The sequence below is a fragment of the Oryx dammah genome, unplaced genomic scaffold (assembly GCF_014754425.2).
Source record: "Oryx dammah isolate SB20612 unplaced genomic scaffold, SCBI_Odam_1.1 HiC_scaffold_3, whole genome shotgun sequence".
Lineage (NCBI taxonomy): Eukaryota > Metazoa > Chordata > Mammalia > Artiodactyla > Bovidae > Oryx > Oryx dammah.
Genome location: NW_024070187.1, coordinates 83,461,551 through 83,485,126, shown reverse-complemented (window position 1 = coordinate 83,485,126; position 23,576 = coordinate 83,461,551). Strand labels below are relative to the sequence as shown.

Here is a 23,576-nt window from a genome sequence, read left to right as displayed (position 1 = left end):
ATCTGAGCCAGAGTTGGTTCCCACTCTTGATTTTGCTAACTGTATAGAGCTTCTCCATCTTTGGCTGAAAAGAACATAATCAATCTAATTTCACTGTTGACCATCTGTTGATGTCCATGTGTAGAGTTCTCTTGTGTTGTTGGAAGAGGGTGTTTGCTATGACGAGTGCACTCTCTTGGCAAAACTCTATTAGCCTTTGCCCTGCTTCATTCTGTACTCCAGGCCAAATTTGCCTGCTACCCCAGATATTTCTTGACTTCCTAGTTTTGCATTCCAGCCCCCTATAATGAAAAGGACATCTTTTTTGGGTGTTAGTTCTAGAAGGTCTTGTAGGTCTTCATAGAACTGTTCAGCTTCAGCTTCTTCAGTATTACTGGTCAGGGCATAGACTTGGATTACTACGATATTGAATGGTTTGCCTTGGAAACGAACAGATGTCATTCTGTCGTTTTTGAGATTGCATCCAAGTACTGTATTTCAGACTCTTTTGTTGACTATGATGGCTACTCCATTTCTTCTAAGGGATTCTTGCTCACAGTAGTTGATATAATGGTCATCTGAGTTAAATTCACCCATTCCAGTCCATTTAGGACTCAGTTCACTGATTCCTAAAACACCGATGTTCACTCTTGCCATCTCCTGTTTGACCACTTCCAATTTACCTTGATTCATGGACCTAACATTCCAGGTTCCTATGTAATATTGCTCTTTATAACATCGGACTTTGCTTCTATCACCAGTCACATCCACAGCTGGGTGTTGTTTTTGCTTTGGCTCTGTCTCTTCATTCTTTCTGGAGTTATTTCTTCACTGATCTCCAGTAGTATTGGGGCACCTACTGACCTGGGGAGTTCATCTTTCAGTGTCCTATCTTTTTGCCTTTTCATACTGTTCCCGGGGTTCTCAAGGCAAGAAAACTGAAGTGGTTTGCCATTCCCTTCTCCAGTGGACCACACTTTGTCAAATCTCTCCACCATGACCCGTCTGTCTTGGGTGGCCCTACATGGCATGGCTCATAGTTTCATTGAGTTAAGGCTGTGGTCCATGTGATCAGATTGGTTAGTTTTCTGTGATTGTGGTTTCATTCTGTTTGCCCTCTCATAGAGAAAGATAAGAGGCTTGTGGAAGCTTCCTGATGAGAGAGACTGAATGAGGGTGAAACTGGGTCTTGTTCTCATGGACGGGGCCATATTCAGTAAATCTGTAATCCAATTTTCTGTTGATGGGTGGAGCTGTGTTCCCTCCCCACAATTTACCTGGGGCCAAACTATGGTGGAGGTAATGAAGTTAATGGGGCCTCCTTCAAAAGATCCCATGCATGTACTGCTACACCCACCGCCCCCAACCTTGCAGCAGGCCACAACCGACCCACACCTCCACTGGAGACTCCTGGACACTTCCAGGCAAGTCTGGGTCAGTCTCTTGTGGGGTCGCTGCTCCTTTCTCCTGGGTCCTGGTGCACACAAGGTTCTGTTTGTGCCCTCCAAGAATCTATTTCCCAGTCCTGTGTAAGTTCTGGCAGCTCTATGGTGGGGTTAATGGTGACCTCCTCCAAGAGGGCTTATGCCATACCCAAGTCTGCTTCACCCAGCGTCCCTGTCTCTGTGGCAGTCCACTGCTGACCTGTACCTCCACAGGAGACGCTCAACACAGCTCTGTCTCTGTAGGGTCCCTGGGTCCTGGTGCATACAAGGTTTGTTTGAGCCCTCTGAGCATCTCTAGAGGGAATGGGATTTGATTCTAAATGTGAATTCACCTCTCCTACCATCTTTCTGGGGCTTCTCCTTTGCCTTTGGTCATGGGGTACCTCCTTACAGCCACTTCAGCACTGCGCAGCTGCCACTCCAGCACCTACCCTCTTACTGGGGCTTCTCTGACCTTGGGCATGGGGTACCTCCTCATAAGCATGAGGAGACATAAGCATGAGCAGTGGCAAAAGGATTCAGCAATTTTTGCATATGAATAAGATGTCTATGAAATGTCTGTCATTTCTGTGGCTGATAAGGCTGACTTGCTACTTTAGCTGTGGAAGTTGTGGAAAAGTGCTGGCGTGGCCAGTGGAATATAGTCATTGGATTAACATGAAGATGATTCTGGATCAACTTTTCACAAGGGGTCATGATCTGACTGTTTTGACCTCTTCAGTTTCCATTCTTATTGATCCCAACAAACCATCTGCTATTAAGTTTGAGGCTTTCCATGCATCTTTAGCTAATGATGATTACAAAATTTTATCAAGCATTTTGTCAGGATGTGTGGATGAATGTGTCAAAACACTCATTTTGGACACATTTCTCAATGCTGAAAAATGCAATTTTGGAATATTTTGATACTACTATGAAGTTTTGAGAAGATGTTGTTTCAAACAAAAAACTTACAACAAAGCTACAGGAATCAAGGTTCAAGGTCATTCTTGCAGATGCCATTGGACTTGTGGTGAGTGGCTGGCTGAGATACTTAAAATACCTTTAATGTACAGTCTTTGTTTCACCCCTGGTTATTCAATTGAAAAATATAGAGGAAAAATTCCATTCCCACCATCCTAGATACCTGTTATTATGTCAGAACTAAATGACCATATGACATTGATGGAAAGGCTAAAAAATATGATATATGTACTTTATTTTGACTTCTGTTTCCAGACACTTAATGCAAACAAATGGAATCTGTTTTACAGCGAAGTGCTTAGGTAAGTTATCTTTTAGTTTTTAGGATGAGCCTTAACTTTTCTGGTGCCTCAGAAAGTGTGTTTGTATAAAGTTCCAAGAATTTTTCTCCTATAAGTGTAAAGATGAAATGAAAATATAAAATAATCCACTGATCTCATAAATAATACAGAAACACTTAAATTATATGGCAAAGTAGAACCAGAGATCAAATTGTCAACATCTGTTGGGTCATCAAAAAAGCAAGAGAGTTCCAGAAAAATATCTACTTCTGCTTTATTGACTATACCAAAGCCTTTGACTGTGTGGATGACCACAAACTGGAAAATTCTTAAAGAGATGGGAATACCAGACCACCTTACCTGCCTCCTGAGAAACTTGTATGCATGTCAAGAAGCAAGTTAGAAGTGGATATGGAACAACAGACTGGTTCCAAATAGGGAAAGGAGTACATCAAAGTTGTATATTTTCACCCTGCTTATTTAGAAAGACTGATGTTGAAGCTGAAACTCCAATATTTTGGCCACCTGATGCAAAGAGCTGACTTATTTGAAAAGACCTTGGTGTCGGGAAAGATTGAAAGCAGGAAGAGAAGGGGATGACAGAGGATGAAATGGTTAGATGACATCACCGACTCAATGGACGTGAGTTTGGGTAAACTCAGGGAGTTGGTGATGGGCAGGGAGGCCCGGTGTGCTGCGGTTCATGGAGTTGCAAAGAGTCGGACATGACTGAGCAACTGAACTGAACTGAACTGAACTATTTAACTTATATGCAGAGCACATCATGAGAAATGCCAGGCTGGATAAAGTACAAGCTGGAATCAAGATTGCTGGGGGAAATATCAATAACCTCAGATATTCAGATGACATCACCCTTATGACAGAAAGTGAAGAACTAAACAGACTCTTGATGAAAGTGAAAGAGGAGAGTGAAAAAGTTGGCTTAAAGCTCAACATTCAGAAAACTAAGATCATGGCATCCAGTCCCATCACTTCATGGCAAATAGATGGGGAAACAGTGGAAACAATGAAGACTTTATTTTCTTGGGCTCCAGAATCACTGTACATGGTGACTGCATTCATGAAAATAAAAGACGCTTGCTCCTTAAAAGGAAAGTTATGACCTAGACAGCATATTGTAAAGCAGAGACAACTTTGCCAACAAAGGTTCATCTAGTCAAAGCTATGGTTTTTCCAGTAGTCATGTATGGATGTGAGAGTTGGACTATAAATAAAGCTGAGCACTGAAGAATTAATGATTTGAATTGTAGTCTTGGAGAAAACTCTTGAGAGTCCCTTGGATAGCAAGGAGATATAACCAGTCAGTTAGAAAGGAAATCAGTTCTGAATATTCACTGGAAGGACTGATGTTGAAGCTGAAACTCCAATACTTTGGCCACATGATGCAAAGAGCTGACTCATTTGAAAAGACCCTGATGCTGGGAGAGATTGAAGGTGGGAAGAGAAGGGGATGACAGAAGATGAGATGGTTGGATGGCATCACTGACTCAATGGACATGAATTTTAGTAAGCTCTGGGAGTTGGTGATGGACAGGGAGACCTGGCATGCTACAGTCCGTGGGGTCACATAGAGTTGAACACAACTGAGAAATTGAACTGAACTGAACTGAACTGATAGTAGAACCCTGTGGACCATCACTAACACAGAACATTTCAGGAAGTAACAAGCCACAAACTGAAGAACTTGGAAATTCTCCAAGCAATTATGTATCCAACTTACTAAATTTTTTTTAACTTAAAAAAAAAATCACTGAAACCCCATAAAATTTCTTGATAGATGAAGTCATTTAAATTGAGAAATGACACACATATTTGGAGCACAAGTATCTAGATAGGATTTAGAAATTCTATTTGGTTATCTCAGTTTCTATACTATATTATACATGTCCAACTCTTTGTGACCCCATAGACTATACAGTTCATGGAATTCTCCAGGCCAGAATACTGGAGTGCCTAGCCTTTCCCTTCTCCAGGGGATTTTCCCAACCCAGGGATAGAACCTAGGTCTCCCACATTGCAGGTGGATTCTTTACCAGCTGAACAATAAGGAAAGCCCGTATTATAATATAATATAATATTATTCTATTGTTATATTATTATATTATAGGGCTTCCCAAGTGGCTTGGTGGTAAAGAATCTGCCTGCCAATGCAGGAGATGCAAGAGACCCAGGTTTGATCCCTGGGTTGGGAAGATTCCCTGGAGGAGGACGCAGCAACCCACTCTATTATTCTTGCCTGCAGAATCCCATGGACAGAGGAGCCTGGCAGGCTACAGTCCAGGGGATCTCAAAGAGCTGGACATGACTGAGAGACTGAACACACATGCGTATTACATTATACCCATATCTAATTGCTTTATCAAAGAACAGACACTTTCAAACATCTTTGGCTGTATCATTCTAAGCTCCTTTCTAAAAATTACTTAAAATATTCACATGGTAGCATTCTCATTTTGTCTAATCTTCCTTCTTGCTTTTGTTTTTGTTTTTCCTTTCAAGAAGACCCACTACATTATCAGAGACAATGGGGAAAGCTGAGATGTGGCTCATTTGAACCTACTGTGATTTTGAATTCCCTGGCCTTCTGCTACCAAATTTTGAATTTGTTGGAGGCCTCCACTGCAAACCTGCCAAACCCTTGCCTAAGGTGGCATATTCCTATTTGCTTTATTTTGTTTGCTTTTCATTTTCAATAAGTCTGTTTGCTTTATTTAGAATATTTGATTTCAATGAGTGAGATGTAGAAAGCTTACAAAAGTGATCTGCCAATTGAAAACTCATTTATTCTATGCCAACACAGTATCTGGATTTTACTATCGTTAAAGAATAAACTGGGAAGGAGGGTATCCTGGAGAAATGAGAAACCCATGAGACTTTGAGAATATGTTGATCAAATCATGAATTCATTATTGAACACATAATAAAGCATCAGACATTCATTCAAAAAATTATAATGGTGACTAGCATATTCCAGAACTAAGTGCTATAATGCAGAGATATGGTGTAGGCACAGTTTCTGCCACCTGATACTCTATGTGGAAAGATAGAATGGGAAAGTAAAGTCATTCAGTCATGTCCGACTCTTTGCAACCCTGTGGACTGTAACCTACCAGGCTCCTCTGTCCATGGGACCAGGCAAGAATACTGGAGTGGGTTGTCATTTCCTTCTCCAGGGGATCTTCTCAACCCAGGGATCAAACCCAGGTCTCCTGCATTGCAGGCAGACACTTTATTCTCTGAGCCACCAGGGAAGTAAAAGATAGAATAGCAGCACACAAAAATTGTGTGAAAATTATTATAAGAAGAAAAGGCCACAACACTAAGGAAATATCCAGAGTGAATCATAGAAATTATCTCTGAGGCACTGTTATTAAGGTGAGATCTGAAGGATATTTAGGAATAAACAGAAGGGATAGGGCATGTGCGGAGGAAGAGAGGAAAGAAAAACAGGTGGAGTAGTAATGACAGTTCCCAAGAAGTCTAAGTTTGGTCTAAACAGGACAAGGCTGAGTGAAGAAGCAGATGATGCTAGAGAGGTAAGTTGGAGACAGATGATTATAAGGAGTTTGAAACATCTAGTAGGAGCACTATGGAGAAAATTTAAAAGGTTAAGAAAGGGAGAGAGATGATCACATTAAAAAGAAACACAAGATTTAGTCACTGTGTTGGATTATAAAGGGGCTAGGGTGGAAATGGTCATCGTTTAGCAGGCAAGATACAGACAACAATGATGGAAAACTAGACTACAATGTTCATAGAGATATAAGCACACTAACATAACAACAGTACCAACCTCATATTGTCTTTTAGGGAAAAAAAAAATTTAGTAGGTATGCAGCACCTAAAATGTTTCTGACACATACTCAGTGATCCAGAAGATATATTAACTATTGTCATTATTGTAATTTTGTTACTATAACATACTATCAATAACCCAGTGTACGTACACCAGCCACTTGGATTTTATTTGTGAACTGATATTTAGAAATCAGTTTTCCAATACATCAAGATTATATAATCCAGTAAAGTCCTAGAGAGTAGATATCCCAGGGAGTTGTTTAAAAGTAAAATTTTAAATGTTTTATGTTAAAATATAAAGGTAATCAAAAATTTAATACATTTAATGAAATTAAGTTAAATGAAATATAATCAGTTCAGTTCAGTTCAGTTCAGTCACTCAGTTGTGTCTGATTCTTTGCGATCCCATGGACCACAGCACACCAGGCCTCCCTGTCCATCACCAACTCCCAGAGTTTACTCAAACTCATCTCTATTGAGTCGGTGATGCCATCCAACAATCTTATCCTCTGTTGTCCCCTTCTCCTCCTGTTTCAATCTTTCCCAGCATTGGGGTCTTTTAAAATGAGTCAGTTCTTCACATCAGGTGGCCAAAGTATTGGAGTTTCAGCTTCAGCATCAGTCCTTCCAGTGAACACTCAGGACTGATCTCCTTTAGGATGGACTGGTTGGATCTCCTTGCAGTCCAAGGCACTCTCAAGAGTCTAATGAGTATATTCAATTTTAAAATTATAATGTTAAGAATTTTTTAAGGTTTTGGCAAACAGATGAGTATGATAAAATGCTTTAGTTTTTTTTGTAAGAGTTGAGGTTTTCATCAGTGCTTTAGCTTAAAAAAAATTATTCAAAAATATAAATGTATGAAATGTATGACCTAACAATTTTTGCAACAAAATCCAACATTTCCTGACCTTCACACCAGCGTTTAAACCATTCCTCATTAAAAACTCCAGGGTTTTACATCTTACAACATAGAAGGGATAATTTATTCTCATTTATTCTAATGACCAGGTGTTTTCTGCCTATACTAAGCCTAAAGAAAACATCAGAAAAGCTTCCTCAAAAGAATGTAGGTCTCAACATCACAGCTGCCTGATAGAATTTACACTGCATACATAAGAACCATAAATTCTGCACATGTGAAGAGGACCAAATAATTGTTCATACATGAATCTGAAAATTGCCCATATTTTCAAATTATAAAAAATTCTCTTTGATTTAGGATGACAGTCCATGTGAAGGAAAGCAAGAATTTAATCTGTGAACTATTTTGTGATCTCTTAAGAAATTCTTCTTGTCTCTTATTGGTGGAAAAATGAAACATCTTTTTCAAAGGTAAAACACAATATCACTTTTGATTACAAAAGCTTGGGTTATCTCTGGTAACTTTCAGAGTGTCCAAAAGCTGAGATAAGATTAGTGAAAGTTCTGTGCTACCTAACTCCATTTTTTAAAAGATTTCCCCATTCTCATTTCAGGAAAGTGACAATGTTAATAGGAGAAGAGATTAGCAGGAGAAGAAGAAGGTAAAAGAGAAAGATGAATAGCAGTAAATCACAATAATTAGTAATAATGTGTATTTTTATTAAGTTGGAGAAACAAGATTTGAATCCAAGTCAATGACTGTGAAAACTTTATTATACAGAGAAACTGTTCTTTCAAACTACCACCTTTTCCATTAATTATTAGGTTTTCAGAAAATTTCTGTACATTTTGAAGAAACAAGATGTTTGGCAAAATGTGTCCAGAATCTTAAAAATGTTTATAGCCTTTGGTTTCACAATATACTCCTATGAAATGATACAGGAAAAAATAATCAAGATGTGCAAAAACAATATTATGGGCAGTAATTCATAAGAGTCAACACAGGAAGCAATATAAATATCCAATATTAAGCAATGATTAAATAATGTATCAATGTGCACATTACACCATTATAATTGAACTATCAAAGAATACTTAATTACCCTAAATCATCTACATATGAGACTTATTTGGAAACGAGTGGAAAATAACAACCATAATAAGATCATAATTTTTTGTAGGATAAAAAAGAATATGTTAGATTACAATTTTCAAAATATATGTCATAATGTATATTTAATTATAGAAGTAGATAAAAGATTAGAATGAAGGTACAAATTCTAGCATAATCTTGTCAAAGTTCATCCATGTTATCAAGTATGACAGAATTTCTTTCCCATGGATGCATATATTCTATGTCTGTGCCTCTGTGTGTGTGTGTGTGTGTGTGTGTGTGTGTATCAGATCTTCTTTATGCATTCATCAAGTGATGGGCACTTAGGTTTTTTCCCTTTGGTTCAGTAGAGTTCAGTCACTCAGCAGTGTCCAATTCTTTGCAACGCCATGGACTGCAGCATGCCAGACCTCCCTGTCCATCACCAACTCCCAGAGTTTACTCAAACTCATGTCCATTGAGTCAGTGATGCCATCCAACCATCTCATCCTCTGTTATCTCCTAATCCTCCCACCTTCAATCTTTCCCAGCCTCAGGGTCTTTTCCAATGAGTCAGTTCTTCATATCAGGTAGCCAAAGTTTGGAGTTTCAGCTTCAACATCAGTCCTTCCAATGAACATTCTTTAGGATGGACTGGTTGGATCTCTTTGCAGTCCAAGGGACTCTCAAGAGTCTTCTCCAACACCACAGTTCAAAAGCATCAATTCTTCGGCACTCAGCTTTCTTTCCAGTCCAACTCTCAATTCCATACATGACTACTGGAAAAAGCATAGCCTTAACTAGACAGACCTTTGTTGGCAAAGTAATGTCTCTGCTCTTTAATATGCTATCTAGGTTGGTCATAACTTTTCTTCCAAGGAGTAAGCATCTTTTAATTTCATGATTGTAGTCACCATCTACAGTGATTTTGGAGCCCAAAAGAATAAAGTCTGTCACTGGTTCCACTGTTTCCCCATCTATTTGCCATGAAGTGATGGTACCAGATGCCATGATCTTAGTTTTCTGAATGTTGAGCTTTAAGCCAATTTTTTCACTCCCCTCTTTCACTTTCATCAAGAGGCTCTTTAGTTCTTCACTTTCTGCCATAAGGGTGGTGTCATCTGCATATCTGAGGTTATTGATATTTCTCCCAGCAATCTTGATTCCAGCCTGTCCTTCATCCAGCCCAGGGTTTCTCATGATATACTCTGCATGTAAGTTAAATAAGCAGGATGACAATATACAGCCTTGACGTACTCCTTTTCCTATTTGGAACCAGTCTGTTCTTCCATGTCTAGTTCTAACTGTTGCTTCTTGACCTGAATACAGATTTCTCAAGAGGCAGGTTAGGTGGTCTGGTATTCCCATCTCTTTCAGAATTTCGCACAGTTTATTGTGATTCACACAGTCAAAGGCTTTGGCATAGTCAATAAAGCAGAAACAGATGTTTTCCTGGAACTCTCTTGCTTTTTCCATGATCCAGAGGATGTTGGCAATTTGACCTCTGGTTCTGTGCCTTTTCTTAAACCAGCTTGAACATCTGGAAGTTCACAGTTCACCTACTGTTGAAGCCTGGCTTGGAGAATTTTGAGCATTATTTTACTAGCATGTGAGATGAGTGCAATTGTGTGGTAGTTTGAGCATTCTTTGGCATTGCCTTTCTTAGGGATTGGAATGAAAACTGACCTTTTCCAGTCCTGTGGCCACTGCTGAGTTTTCCAAATTTGCTGACGTATTGAGTGCAGCATCATCATCTTTCAAGATTTGAAACAGCTCAACTGGAATTCCATCACCTCCACTAGCTTTGTTCATAGTGATGCTTTCTAAGGCCCACTTGACTTCACATTCCAAGATTGTATACTTGCCACCTCTTCTTAATATCTTCTGCTTCTGTTAGGTCCAGACCATTTCTGTCCTTTATCGAGCCCATCTTTTCATGAAATGTTCCCTTGGTATCTCTCATTTTCTTGAAGAGATCTCTAGTCTTTCCCATTCTGTTCTTTTCCTCTATTTCTTTGCATTGATCGCTGAAGAAGGCTTTCTTATCTCTTCTTGCTATTCTTTGGAACTCTGCATTCAGATGCTTGTATCTTTCCTTTTCTCCTTTGCTTTTCACCTCTCTTCTTTTCACAGCTATTTATAAGGCTTCCCCAGACAGCCATTTTGCTTTTTTACATTTCTTTTCCATGGGGTCTTGATCCCTGTCTCCTGTACAATGTCACAAACCTCAGTCCATAGTTCATCAGGCACTCTATCTATCAGATCTAGTCCCTTAAATCTATTTCTCACCTTCACTGTATAACCATAAGGGATTTGATTTAGGTCATACCTGAATGGTCTAGCGGTTTTCCCTACTTTCTTCAATTTGAGTCTGAATTTGGTAATAAGGAGTTCATGATCTGAGCCACAGTCAGCTCCTAGTCTTGTTTTTGTTGACTGTATAGAGCTTCTAGTATACAGAAATACAACTGATTTCTGTATGTTGATTTTATATCTTGCTACTGCTGCTGCTGCTAAGTGGCACCCCATAGACAGCAGCCCATCAGGCTCCCTCGTCCCTGGGATTCTCCAGGCAAGAATACTGGAGTGGGTTGCCATTTCCTTCTCCAGTGCATGAAAGTGAAAAGTGAAAGGGAAGTTGCTCAGTCGTGTCCAATTTTTAGTGACCCCATGGACTGCAGCCTACCAGGCTCCTCTGTCCATGGGATTTTCCAGGCAAGAGTACTGGAATGGGGTGCCATTGCCTTCTCCTTATATCTTGCAACTTTACTTAATTTGTTGATTAGTTCAGTTTTATGGTTGACTGTCTGGGATTTTCTATACAAAAAAAATTTGTCATCTGCAAAGTGATAATTTTTATTATTCCTTTTTGATTTGGATCCCTTGATTCTTTTGTCTTACCTCGTTGTTCTAGCCAGAACTTCTAGGTTAAACTGACTAAGTGTGGGAGTGGGCTTCCTTGTCTTATTCCTGATCTTAGATAAAAACCTTTAACTTTTCACTATTGTGTATAATGTTACTTTTGGATTTGTCATATATGGCTGTTATTACTGAGGTATGTTCTTTCTATATCCAGTATGTTGAGGGGTTTTTAATAATAAAAGGATTTTCTTGTCTTGTCAAATGCATTTTCTGCATCTACTGAGATGATCAATTTATTTTGTCTTGTATTCTATTGGTATAAAGTATTACATTTGATTTTGGTATGTTGAACCATACTTTCATCTCAGGGATAAATCTGACTTGGTCATGCTATATGGTCCTCTTAATGTATTCTTGAATTTGGTTTGCTATTTGGATGAGAATTTTTGCATGTATATTCATCCCAGATATTGTCTTATGGTTTTTTATTGTAATGTTCCTATTTATTTTGTATCAGGATGATGCTGTCCCACTGGGGAGCAGGTGCTCTCTGGGGTACCCACTGAGATGATAGCAAGAGTCTTTCACAGCAGCTGCATATAGCACAGCCTACTGTGACACTGATCATACAATATGAGCTCAGGGCAAAGGGTGTAATACGTAAACAAACCCAGCAATATGGTCACAGAAATATGTACTCACATAGGCATATCTCTGGTTCACATATAAATAGGACTCAAAGGATTGCTTTACAGAACTTCCAAACCATAACACCAGACTCTTCAATGTCAGTGATTAGTAATTTAGATAGAGTATTTTAGAAATTCTGAAAAAGTTTAAAGTAAGGCATAAAAATTACAGAGTTGACCAACTGATAAAATCATTTATATTATAATTCTTTCTTAGTGCTCATAGTCAGAGAAGTGAAACAGTAATGACTAAGCTAAAATAATTCCCTAGAAAGTCTGACTGGAGTAAACAGATAATGTAGTAGAACTACAACAATAAAGAATTAAAGGTGACTTAAGATCCTGTGGTCATCCCTCCTGCTAAGAATCTATGTTAGTAATTGATAACATCACTGATAAAGAGTCTAAGCATAATCGTGTTATCAAGATTATATTATCCCCTCATTACTAGGTGTACTGACTCTATCTCATTTCTTGCTTACACACACACACACACAAACACACACACATACACAGACATTCCCACAAATATACCTAATTGAAAAAACTGTCCTCAAATCACACATATCCTTCTCAAGGACCTAAGGAGTGAAGTCTTAAAAGACAGTTATTACTGAAGACAATTTGGATATTCTTCAAAAATTTAAAAATATAATCATAGTCCAGAAATTCCTCTTCTGGGCATGTATCCAAAAGAATTGATATTAGGATCCCAAGATCTATTTGAACACCACATTCACGAAAGCACTATTCACAAGAGCCAAGAGGCTGAAGCAACCAAAGTGTCCATCAACAGATAATCCATAAACAAAATGTGATATCTACAAACAATGAAATATTACTCAGGTTTTAAAAGATTTGACATTTGTCACAATGAAGAATCTTACTTGAGTGAAATAAGTAAATCACACACAAAAGAACAAATACTGCAAAATTCAGCTGATATGAGATATCCAGACTAGTCAAATTTGTAGAAACATAGAGAAAAATGAAGGTTGCCAGGGGCTGGGGAAAGAGGAAAATGGAGTTTCTTAATGGACATAGACTATCACTTTTGCCAGATGAGAAAGTTCTAGAGATTGGTTGCAGAATATGAATATACTTTACTAAGCTATACACTTAGGAGTAGTTAATGTGGTAAGCTTTATGTTATATGTATTTTACCACAATATATTGAAAAACAGCCACAACTCTAATAATTCCTCAAAATATCAGATTTTCTCTTTAACTGTTTGTAGTCATCCTTCAATGAATGTTTGCTATGCTGTTGCTCTTTTGTGATGGAGCAACTGATTTTTTTTCACAGGAAATGGAAGAGCTTGTGCAGAGCTCTGGAGAAAATGGTATTGTGGTGTTTTCTTTGGGGTCAATTGTCACTAACCTGTCAGAAGAAAGAGCTAATATTATTGCATCAGCCCTTGCCCAGATTCCACAAAAGATATGCACAGTAACTTAATAGTGGAAAATTATTACTATTTAATAAGTTGGTTACACTCTATAAAAGGTCAGATTTTAGACATCTTCTGTAAGAAAGGTAAACCATTTTAATAGCTTCAGCTTATCTCAAATATTTATGTTGTTGCTATTGCTTAGTAACTAAGTTGTATCTGACTCTTTTGTGGCCCCACTGACTGTAGCCTGCCAGGCTTCTCTGTTTGTGGGATTTCCCAGGCAAGAATACTGAAGTGGACTGCCATTTTCTTCTTCAGAGGATCTTCCCAACCGAGGGACTGAACTGTGTCTCCTGCACTGCAAGTGGATTCTTTACTATTGAGCCAGCATCAAAGCCCCTCAGATAAAAACCAAAATATACACAGCAGGTGCTAAAGTAGCACAAAGTGTCTTTGATTGATGAGAATTTTGAAGTAATATTGTGATAAAAAAGAAATATATTTAAGAGATGCATTGTGAATTCTGATATTATGATAGTAGTGTGGGCAGGTACAGAAATTGCCAAATTATGCCTGTCATTTACTCCTTTACCTTCAAGGATTCCTGAGGATACAGTAAACATACAGACGTTCTCAGGAGTTAAATTTTAACAGTAAACATCACTCAGTCAATTCAGTCGCTCAGTCGTGCCTGACTCTTTGCGACCCGATGAACTGCAGCATGCCAGGCCTCCCTGTCCAGCACCAACTCCCAGAGTCCACCCAAACCCAAGTCCATTGAGTCAGTGATGCCATCCAACGTCTCATCCTCTGTCGTATCCTTCTTCTCCTGTCTTCAATATTTCCCAACATCAGGGTCTTTTCAAATGAGTCAGCTCTTTATATCAGATGGCCAAAATATTGGAGTTTCAGCTTCAACATCAATCCTTCCAATGAACACCCAGGACTGATCTCCTTTAGAATGGACTGGTTGGACTCCTTGCAGTCCAAGGGACTCTCAAGAGTCTTCTCCAACACCTCAGTTCAAAAGCATCCATTCTTCAGCATTCACCTTTCTTTATAGTCCAACTCTCACATCCATACATGACTACTGGAAAAACCATAGCCTTAACTAGATGGACCTTTGTTGACAAAGTAGTGTCTCTGCTTTTTAATATGCTGTCTGGATTGCGGAATGAATCAGGGCAAAGACTAATAGAGTTTTGCCAAGAAAATGCACTGGTCATAGCAAACACCCTCTTCCAACAACACAAGAGAAGACTCTACACATGGACATCACCAGATGGTCAACACCGAAATCAGATTGACTATATTCTTTGCAGCCAAAGATGGAGAAGCTCTATACAGTCAACAAAAACAAGACCAGGAGCTGACTGTGGCTCAGATCATGAACTCCTTATTACCAAATTCAGACTCAAATTGAAGAAAGTAGGGAAAACCGCTAGACCATTCAGGTATGACCTAAATCAAATCCCTTATGATTATAGAGTGGAAGTGAAAAATAGATTTAAGGGCCTAGATCTGATAGATAGAGTGCCTGATGAACTATGGACTGAGGTTCGTGACACTGTACAGGAGACAGGGATCAAGATCATCCCCATGGAAAAGAAATGTAAAAAAAGCAAAATGGCTGTCTGGGGAGGCCTTACAAATAGCTGTGAAAAGAAGAGAAGTGAAAAGCAAAGGAGAAAAGGAAAGATACAAGCATCTGAATGCAGAGTTCCAAAGAATAGCAAGAAGAGATAAGAGAGCTTTCTTCAGTGATCAATGCAAAGAAATAGAGGAAAAGAACAGAATGGGATAGACTAGAGATCTCTTCAAGTAAATGAGAGATCCCAAGGGAACATTTCATGCAAAGATGGGCTCGATAAAGGACAGAAATGGTCTGGACCTAACAGAAGCAGAAGATATTAAGAAGAGGTGGCAAGAATACACAAAAGAACTGTACAAAAAAGATCTTCACGACCCAGATAATCATGATGATGTGATCACTCATCTAGAGCCAGACATCTTGGAATGTGAAGTCAAGTGGGCCTTAGAAAGCATCACTACGAACAAAGCTAGTAGAGGTGATGGAATTCCAGTTGAGCTGTTTCAAATCTTGAAAGATGATGCTGTGAAAATGCTGCACTCAATACGTCAGCAAATTTGGAAAACTCAGCAGTGGCCACAGGACTGGAAAAGGTCAGTTTTCATTCCAATTCCAAAGAAAGGCAATGCCAAAGAATGCTCAAACTACCGCACAATTGCACTCATCTCACATGCTAGTAAAGTAATGCTCAAAATTCTCCAAGCCAGGCTTCAGCAATACGTGAATCGTGAACTCCCTGATGTTCAAGCTGGTTTTACAAAAGGCAGAGGAACCAGAGATCAAATTGCCAACATCCACTGGATCATCGAAAAGCAAGAGAGTTCCAGAAAAACATCTATTTCTGCTTTATTGACTTTACCAAAGCCTTTGACTGTGTGGATCACAATAAACTGTGGAAAATTCTTCAAGAGATGGGAATACCAGACCACCAGACCTGCCTCTTGAGAAATCTGTATGCTGGTCAGGAAGCAGCAGTTAGAACTGGACATGGAACAACAGACTGTTTCCAAATAGGAAAAAGAGTACATCAAGGCTGTATATTGTCACCCTGCTTATTTAACTTATATGCAGAATACATCATGAGAAACGCTGGACTGGAAAAAACACAAGCTGGAATCAAGATTGCCGGGAGAAATATCAATAACCTCAGATATGCAGATGACACCACCCTTATGGCAGAAAGTGAAGAGGAGCTAAAAAGCCTCTTGATGAAAGTGAAAGAGGAGAGTGAAAAAGTTGGCTTAGAGCTCAACATTCAGAAAACGAAGATCATGGCATCCGGTCCCATCACTTCATGGGAAATAGATGGGGAAACAGTGGAAATAGTGTCAGACTTTATTTTGGGGGGCTCCAGAATCACTGCAGATGGTGACTGCAGCCATGAAATTAAAAGACGCTTACTCCTTGGAAGAAAAGTTATGACCAACCTAGACAGTATGTTCAAAAGCAGAAACATTACTTTCCCGACTAAGATCAGTCTAGTCAAGGCTATGGTTTTTCCTGTGGTCATGTATGGATGTGAGAGTTGGACTGTGAAGAAGGCTGAGCACCAAAGTATTGATGCTTTTGAACTGTGGTGTTGGAGAAGACTCTTTCTTGAGAGTCCTTTGGACTGCAAGGAGATCCAACCAGTCCATTCTGAAGGAGATCAGCCCGGGGATTTCTTTGGAAGGAATGATGCTAAAGCTGAAACTCCAATACTTTGGCCACCTCATGATGCAAAGAGTTGACTCATTGGAAAAGTCCCTGATGCTGGGAGGGATTGGGGGCAGGAGGAGAAGGGGATGACTGAGGATGAGATAGCTGGATGGCATTACGGACTCAATGGACGTGAGTCTGAGTGAACTCCGGGAGATGGTGATGGACATGGAGGCCTGGCGTGCTGTGATTCATGGGGTCGCAAAGAGTCGGACACGACTGAGCGACTGAACTGAACTGAACTGAACTGAACTGAACTAGGTTGGTCATAACTTTCCTTCCAAGGAGTAAGTGTCTTTTAATTTCATGGCTGCAGTCACCATCTGCAGTTATTTTGGAGCCCAGAAAAATAAAGTCAGCCACTGTTTCCACTGTTTCTCCATCTATTTGCCATGAAGTGATGGGACCGGATGCCATGATCTTAGTTTTCTGAATGTTGAGCTTAAAGCGAACTTTCTCACTCTGCTCTTTCACGTTCATCAAGAGGCTTTTTAGTTCTTCTTCACTTTCTGCCATATGGGTGGTATCATCTGTATATCTAAGGTTATTGATATTTCTCCTGGCAATCTTGATTGTTATTTGTCTTCCTCCAGCCCAGGGTTTCTTACAATGCACTCTGCATATGTTAAGTAAGCAGGGTGACAATATACAGCCTTGATGTACTCCTTTTCCTATTTGGAACCAGTCTGTTGTTCCATGGCCAGTTCTTTTTTTTTAATTTATTTTTTAACATATTTTTTATTTTTAATATAAATTTATTTATTTTAATTGAAGGTTACTTTACAGTATTGTATTGGCTTTGCCATACATCAACATGAATCTGCCACAGGTATACACATGTTCCCCATCCTGAACCCCTCTCCCTCTTCCCTCCCCGTACCATCCCTCTGAGTCATCCCAGTGCACCAGCCCCAAGCATCTAGTATCATGCATCGAACCTGGTCCATGTCCAGTTCTTACTGTTGCTTCCTGACCTGCATACAGGTTTCTCAAGAGGCAGGTCAGATGGTCAGGTATTCCTATCTCTTTCAGAATATTCCACAGTTTATTGTAATCCAAACAGTCAAAGGCATTGGCATAGTCAATAAAGCAGAAATAGATGTTTTTCTGGAACTCTCTTGCTTTTTTGATGATCCAGTAAGCATAGTAGCACAATAATGTTAATTGTGATAAAATCCTGAAATGTGCCATGCAATTTGTACTTGCCAGGTAATCCTGGCCCCTTTTATTTCCTCTAAATTTTGGTACGCTATTCAGCGTGCTTTTCAGGAAGCTACCAGATAGAGAAAGGATGGTCTGGGCTCCCCAAAGTGCCTCCAGACATCCAACCAGCCACAGTGATTTAGAAAAAGAGAAACATCAGTATCCCTGGTTGACTGGGCCCTGTCAGATCAAAGTGTGAAGATGGGGTCCTGCCCTTAGAATGAACCCTGCCCATTGTTAAGTCTGACTCCTAGTGGACTCTGTTTCTCCTCCAAATTGAGGAAGGAAAAGAGAATGTAAGAAGATGTCAAGTATGAGGAAGACTGGCATGGAAAAGATTCAGTTGCCGCCTCCTCCTCCATAAAATATAGTAGTAAGCTATTTTCTACTATGTAAAATACCCTTGGGTGTTATTTTCTATTATGTAAAATATCATTTTGGAAATTTATGAACTACTTTTTAGTTTGCCATCTGATTTTATAGTCTTCTTCTAAGCACCTACATTAATTTTTTGCTGAGAACTTAGTTATTTTACATTCACGTGACAAGTAGAAGTCAAACACTAGTAAGTTAAAATACAGTTAAAGGAACTGCTTGGGAATCAAAGTTGGTTATCTTATTTTGGTACTGGGCAAGCAAACCACATTAATCAATGCTGTCAATGCTTTGTGCCTCATTGTTAAAATGTTCAGGATTGATTTGACAAATTTCAGCAACATCACTTTGGAACTTTTTCAACAGCCTTATGTAGTAACATGGTTTTCTTTTCTAAATTCAACAATTTTGAAACTTGTAATAGTGCTAATACTCTGGATTCTTGTAAGATACTACCAGTTGCCATTTTTGTTGGAAGTAGGGCTTAACAATTTGCAATCTAAAAGAAGTTATACTTCCTAGGCAGCATAAGTTACATTGATTATTGATAAATTATAGACTTCCCTATAGCTCAGATAAGAATCTACCTGCAATGCAGAAGACCTGGATTCGATCCCTGGGTCAGGAAGATACCCTGGAGAAGGAAATGGCAATCCATTCCAGAATTCTTCCTGGAAGGATCCCATGGACAGAGGAGCCTGGCAGGCTACAACAGTCCATGGAGTCACAAAGAATTGGACACAATTACATCAATTTGTAAAAATATTTCTCATTGCATGCATGATTGTATGCAATTTCCTTTCTGTAAACAAAAAGATAAAAACTCTAATAAAATAATGAGTTATATTAAGTGGATATGTTAGCTCCTTTCTATAACAGTCAAAAAGAAATAAACCAGTAACTATTAAATTTGAGAGCTAGTATACGAATAAAGTAAATTGTAAGTTATTAGTAATCTGTGACTGTTTTTGCATTAGACTGAAGACCACCTAATGATTTCTCAAATATTTATACTTGTCATTGAAAATCTCATTTGTCTATGCCATTATGTGTGAAAGGTCATGGCTGCATAGAAACAGTAATAAGTATATAAAATGTGGGCATTCCATATCACATTTCATGATAAAATTTGGTTTTTCCTCCCTCTGCTTGCAGTTCCACTACAATTATGCTTCCTGTTGCCTTGACTCCCTTCTTATCTGAATAAATAGCTTCACTATTTCTTTGCTGCTGCTGCTGCTGCTGCTAAGTCGCTTCAGTTGTGTCCGACTCTGTGCGACCCCATAGACGGCAGCCCACTGGGCTCCCCCATCCCTGGGATTCTCCAGTCAAGAATACTGGAGTGGGTTGTCATTTCCTTCTCCAATAAGAGAGTATATTTCTGACATGCCCTTCCCTGGTTTTTTTGTTCATGTGCTTCCTTTTATCCAGACTGTTCTTTCCATTTATTCACCTGCCAATCCTGGATTCACTAGTGGAATTAAAGTGACAAAGCACTTCTTTCAGGAAGTTTTCACTTACCTCTTCAGCAGACTTAATGGATTCTTGCTCTGGGTTCTGAAAGCAGTTTAAATGAAGTTTCCCATGTATCATCATCTGTTATCTAAAAGACACTGCTTCTTTCAGGGCTTTATAATGCCCATTTTTCATTTTATTTCTAAGACTTAAAGTTAATAATTCTACTGAAATTCACTCAACCCTAGGCCATCCAAAAACCAAAGCTTTCATTAACTCGTGGTGCAACCAACAGCAATTACAAGGCGATCTACCATGGGATCCCTATGGTGGGCCTTCCTTTGCTGATCAACATGATAACATCATTCATATGAAGGCGAAGGGAGCAGCCGTCAGGTTGGACTTGAAAACAATGTTAAGAACAGATTTTCTCAACGCTTTGAAGCAAGTCATTAATAATCCTTTTTAAGTATAGTTTTGTTTTTCTAGATACTCTTCCTAGAAAAGTTCTCATATGAAGACAAATGAGTCTTCATATAAACACAATGAGGAGTAAGATTGTTCAACACTTTGAAAACAGTCACCAGTAACCATTTTGAGTGTCATGTTGAGTTTTTTCTCTGTGGTTTTTAGGGAAAAGTTTTATCTCAGGTTTAGGGATAGTGGAGCAATTTTCGAAGAGCTACTCATTAGAATGAGAAGAATCACTGAAATGGTAACAGAAGGATTAAGAAGAAGCATCCAGAACAGAGTAAGAGTAGGGACTATGAATGTTACAAGATTATTCATCTGACAGTTAACACTTTCTTTCAGTGTGTAAACTCCACAAATGTTTTGGAACTCTTCTAAAATGGTTTATTTTCAGGAAACCAGTGTGACATAATCCAGCTCAAATTCCAATTACACTTAATATTTTCCAAATTTTCTATGCTTATATTTTGACCCCATCACTGATAAACAGTAAACAACCAGAACCTTCTAATTTACCCAATTTCAACTATGTAGATACCACTTATAAATATAGGTATATTCTTAGTTCTTTTAGTTGTTATGTTATTCAGAAGAATGTAAAATCATAACATAATTGATTTAGAAGATATACATTGGGATATTCCTGTAGAAAAGCCAAATTTTCTAAAACCAGGAATATTTGATTTCCAAATTATTTCAGGATATGCATCCATTTCAATGATATTATTAATATCATAACTATGATATATATTTTTTCCCCTTTTGCTTCATGGTAACTTTGGAAAGAAAACATTTTGAGAATATATTGGTAATAATAGCACAGTGACAGTGGACACTTTTGTTTTAAAAGTAGTAGTATTTTTATTTTAGCACAAATACACTAAATGAGTACCATAAGAATCACCTTTTCTTCTTTTTGGAGCTATAGGCTTCATCTGGTAGTTTTTATGTAAAAGTACATCTCTCTAGGATCTTTATACATTTCTTAATCTTTAGGACTGTAAAGCTGCTGTCTAAAAATGAAAATAATTTATTACCTGATATATACAGAATGTTTATGAAACTCTACAAGGTGTACTAAGTCTTTTTGCACATAGTAAGTAACTTTTTCATTATAGTCTTTCCCTAGAGTATAACAAAAATGTGTCTGGATTACTGACCTTTTCTCAAAAACCCAGTGCTCCCCACCTGTTTTGTACAGAACAGGGAGAGAAGTTACCTCAATAATTATCGCTACAGTGCCATGTTGTAGCACTTTGTGATTCAGAGCTCCTGAGTCATATTTCTTTATTCCTCCTTCTTTCTTGACTGTTAGTCCATCATCATTTCAACTGTAGAAATAAATGTAACTGCAAAGCCTGGAAGTGAAATGTTGAGCCTTCTCCAGATTCTAACTAATAAAGAAAACAATACTAGCAAACATTTGCTGAGAGCTTACTTTATGCTAGGAATACCTCTAAGAATCAATACATTATTCCTCAAAATAATCAGATAAGGTACTATTTCCATTCATTCCATTTAACAATAAAAAACTGGGAACTAGGAAGAATGAAAAACAGGCAGCAAATAAGTGTCAGAGTCAGGATTCAAACCAAGGCAATTCACTTCCACACTTTTAACTGTTACTTCACTAATAAAAGGTCAATATCAATTTCTGGGCTACTCCTACTCATCCCTGCCTGGATGTGTCTCTGAACCGCATCATAGATATACCAGCTATCTCTGGGTTATGACAGCATTTTAAAACTTATCTATTAAAAATTCTTTACTGGATGATTCAAGCTTTGAACACTCAAATCATGTATTTATTTCTTCTCTTCTTTCTCTTTCTTTGCCTTAGGGACTTAACTCATTCAACTCTTTAGGCTTTGAAGTTTCTCCTTCCCCATCTTTTCTCTCTTTCATAGCTTCAAATTCTATTCACTTAGCAAATCCTAGCCCATAAGCTCTCTTTAATTGTCCCTAAGGAAAGTGAAGAGGAACTAAAAAGCCTCTTGATGAAAGTGAAAGAGTGAAAAAGTTGGCTTAAGGCTCAACATTCAGAAAACAAAGATCATGGCATCCGGTCCCATCACTTCATGGGAAATAGATGGGGAAACAGTGGAAACAGTGTCAGACTTTATTTTTCTGGGCTCCCAAATCACTGCAGATGGTGAATGCAGTATTCAAAAGCAGAGACATTACTTTGCCGAATAAGGTCAGTCTAGTCAAGGCTATGGTTTTTCCAGTGGTCAGGTATGGATGTGAGAGTTGGACTGTGAAGGATGAGCGCCAAAGAATTGATGCTTTTGAACAGTGGTGTTGGAGAAGACTCTTGAGAGTCCCTTGGACTGCAAGGAGGTCCACCCAGTCCATTCTGAAGAAAACCAGCCCTGGGATTTCTTTGGAAGGAATGATGCTAAAGCTGAAAGTCCAGTACTTTGACCACCTCATGCGAAGAGCTGACTCATTGGAAAAGACTCTGATGCTGAGAGGGATTGGGGGCAGGAGAAGGGGACAACCGAGGATGAGATGGCTGGATGGCATCACGGACTCGATGGACGTGAGTCTGAGTGAACTCTGGTAGTTGGTGATGGACAGGGAGGCCTGGTGTGCTGCAATTCATGGGGTCGCAAAGAGTCGGACACAACTGAGCAACTGAACTGAACTGAAGTAAAATAATATATTTTCCTTCCTTTATGTGGCATTCATTTATACTAACTGCATGAAAATTTCACAGATTTATCTTTTCTGGTTCATTGTATAAATTAATGTCTCTCTGGTTTTCCTTTAGGTATACAGAGAATGTGATGAGGTTATCAACCATTCTATGTGATCAGCCTATGAAGCCCCTGGACTGAGCAGTCTTCTGGATCGAGTTTGTTATGTGCCACAAAGGAGCCCAAGCATCTGTGGCCAGCTGCCTACCTCATCTGCTTCCAGTACCACTCTCTGGATGTGACTGGGTTCCTGCTGGCCTGTATGACAACTGTTATTTTCCTTGCCATAAAAGGTTGCTTGCTTTGCTATCAAAAGTTTGTTAAGACAAGAGAGAAGAAGAGGGAGTAGACTGTGAGATCTCAGGCTAGCAGACATGATAGATAGTGTTATTCCATTTAATTCAACCACTATGGACCAAGCTGTGGCAAGATTTTCCTCCATATTTGACAAGAACTGTGTCTTCCTGTTTTACCCAAAATTTTAATCTTGATTGAATATATTGTGTTAGTTAATCCACTCAACTCTAAGGATGAAAATAATCCTGTGTATTTCTTGATAAACACTTAAAATATTCCTCTTGAAATGACCAGTTCTGTTCATCAAACCAAAGAAAAATGGTACCTAAAAATATAAGGTGGATTATAGTCAATTTAAAATTCTAATTTCATATATCTTTCAGTAATTAGTTTTACTTTTT

General features: G+C 38.7%; 1 pseudogene; it reads left to right on the top strand.

Annotated features, from left to right (window-relative positions):
* Positions 1 to 1,967: 1,967 nt before the first annotated feature.
* Positions 1,968 to 23,227, top strand: LOC120861599 (annotated as a pseudogene).
* Positions 23,228 to 23,576: the final 349 nt, after the last annotated feature.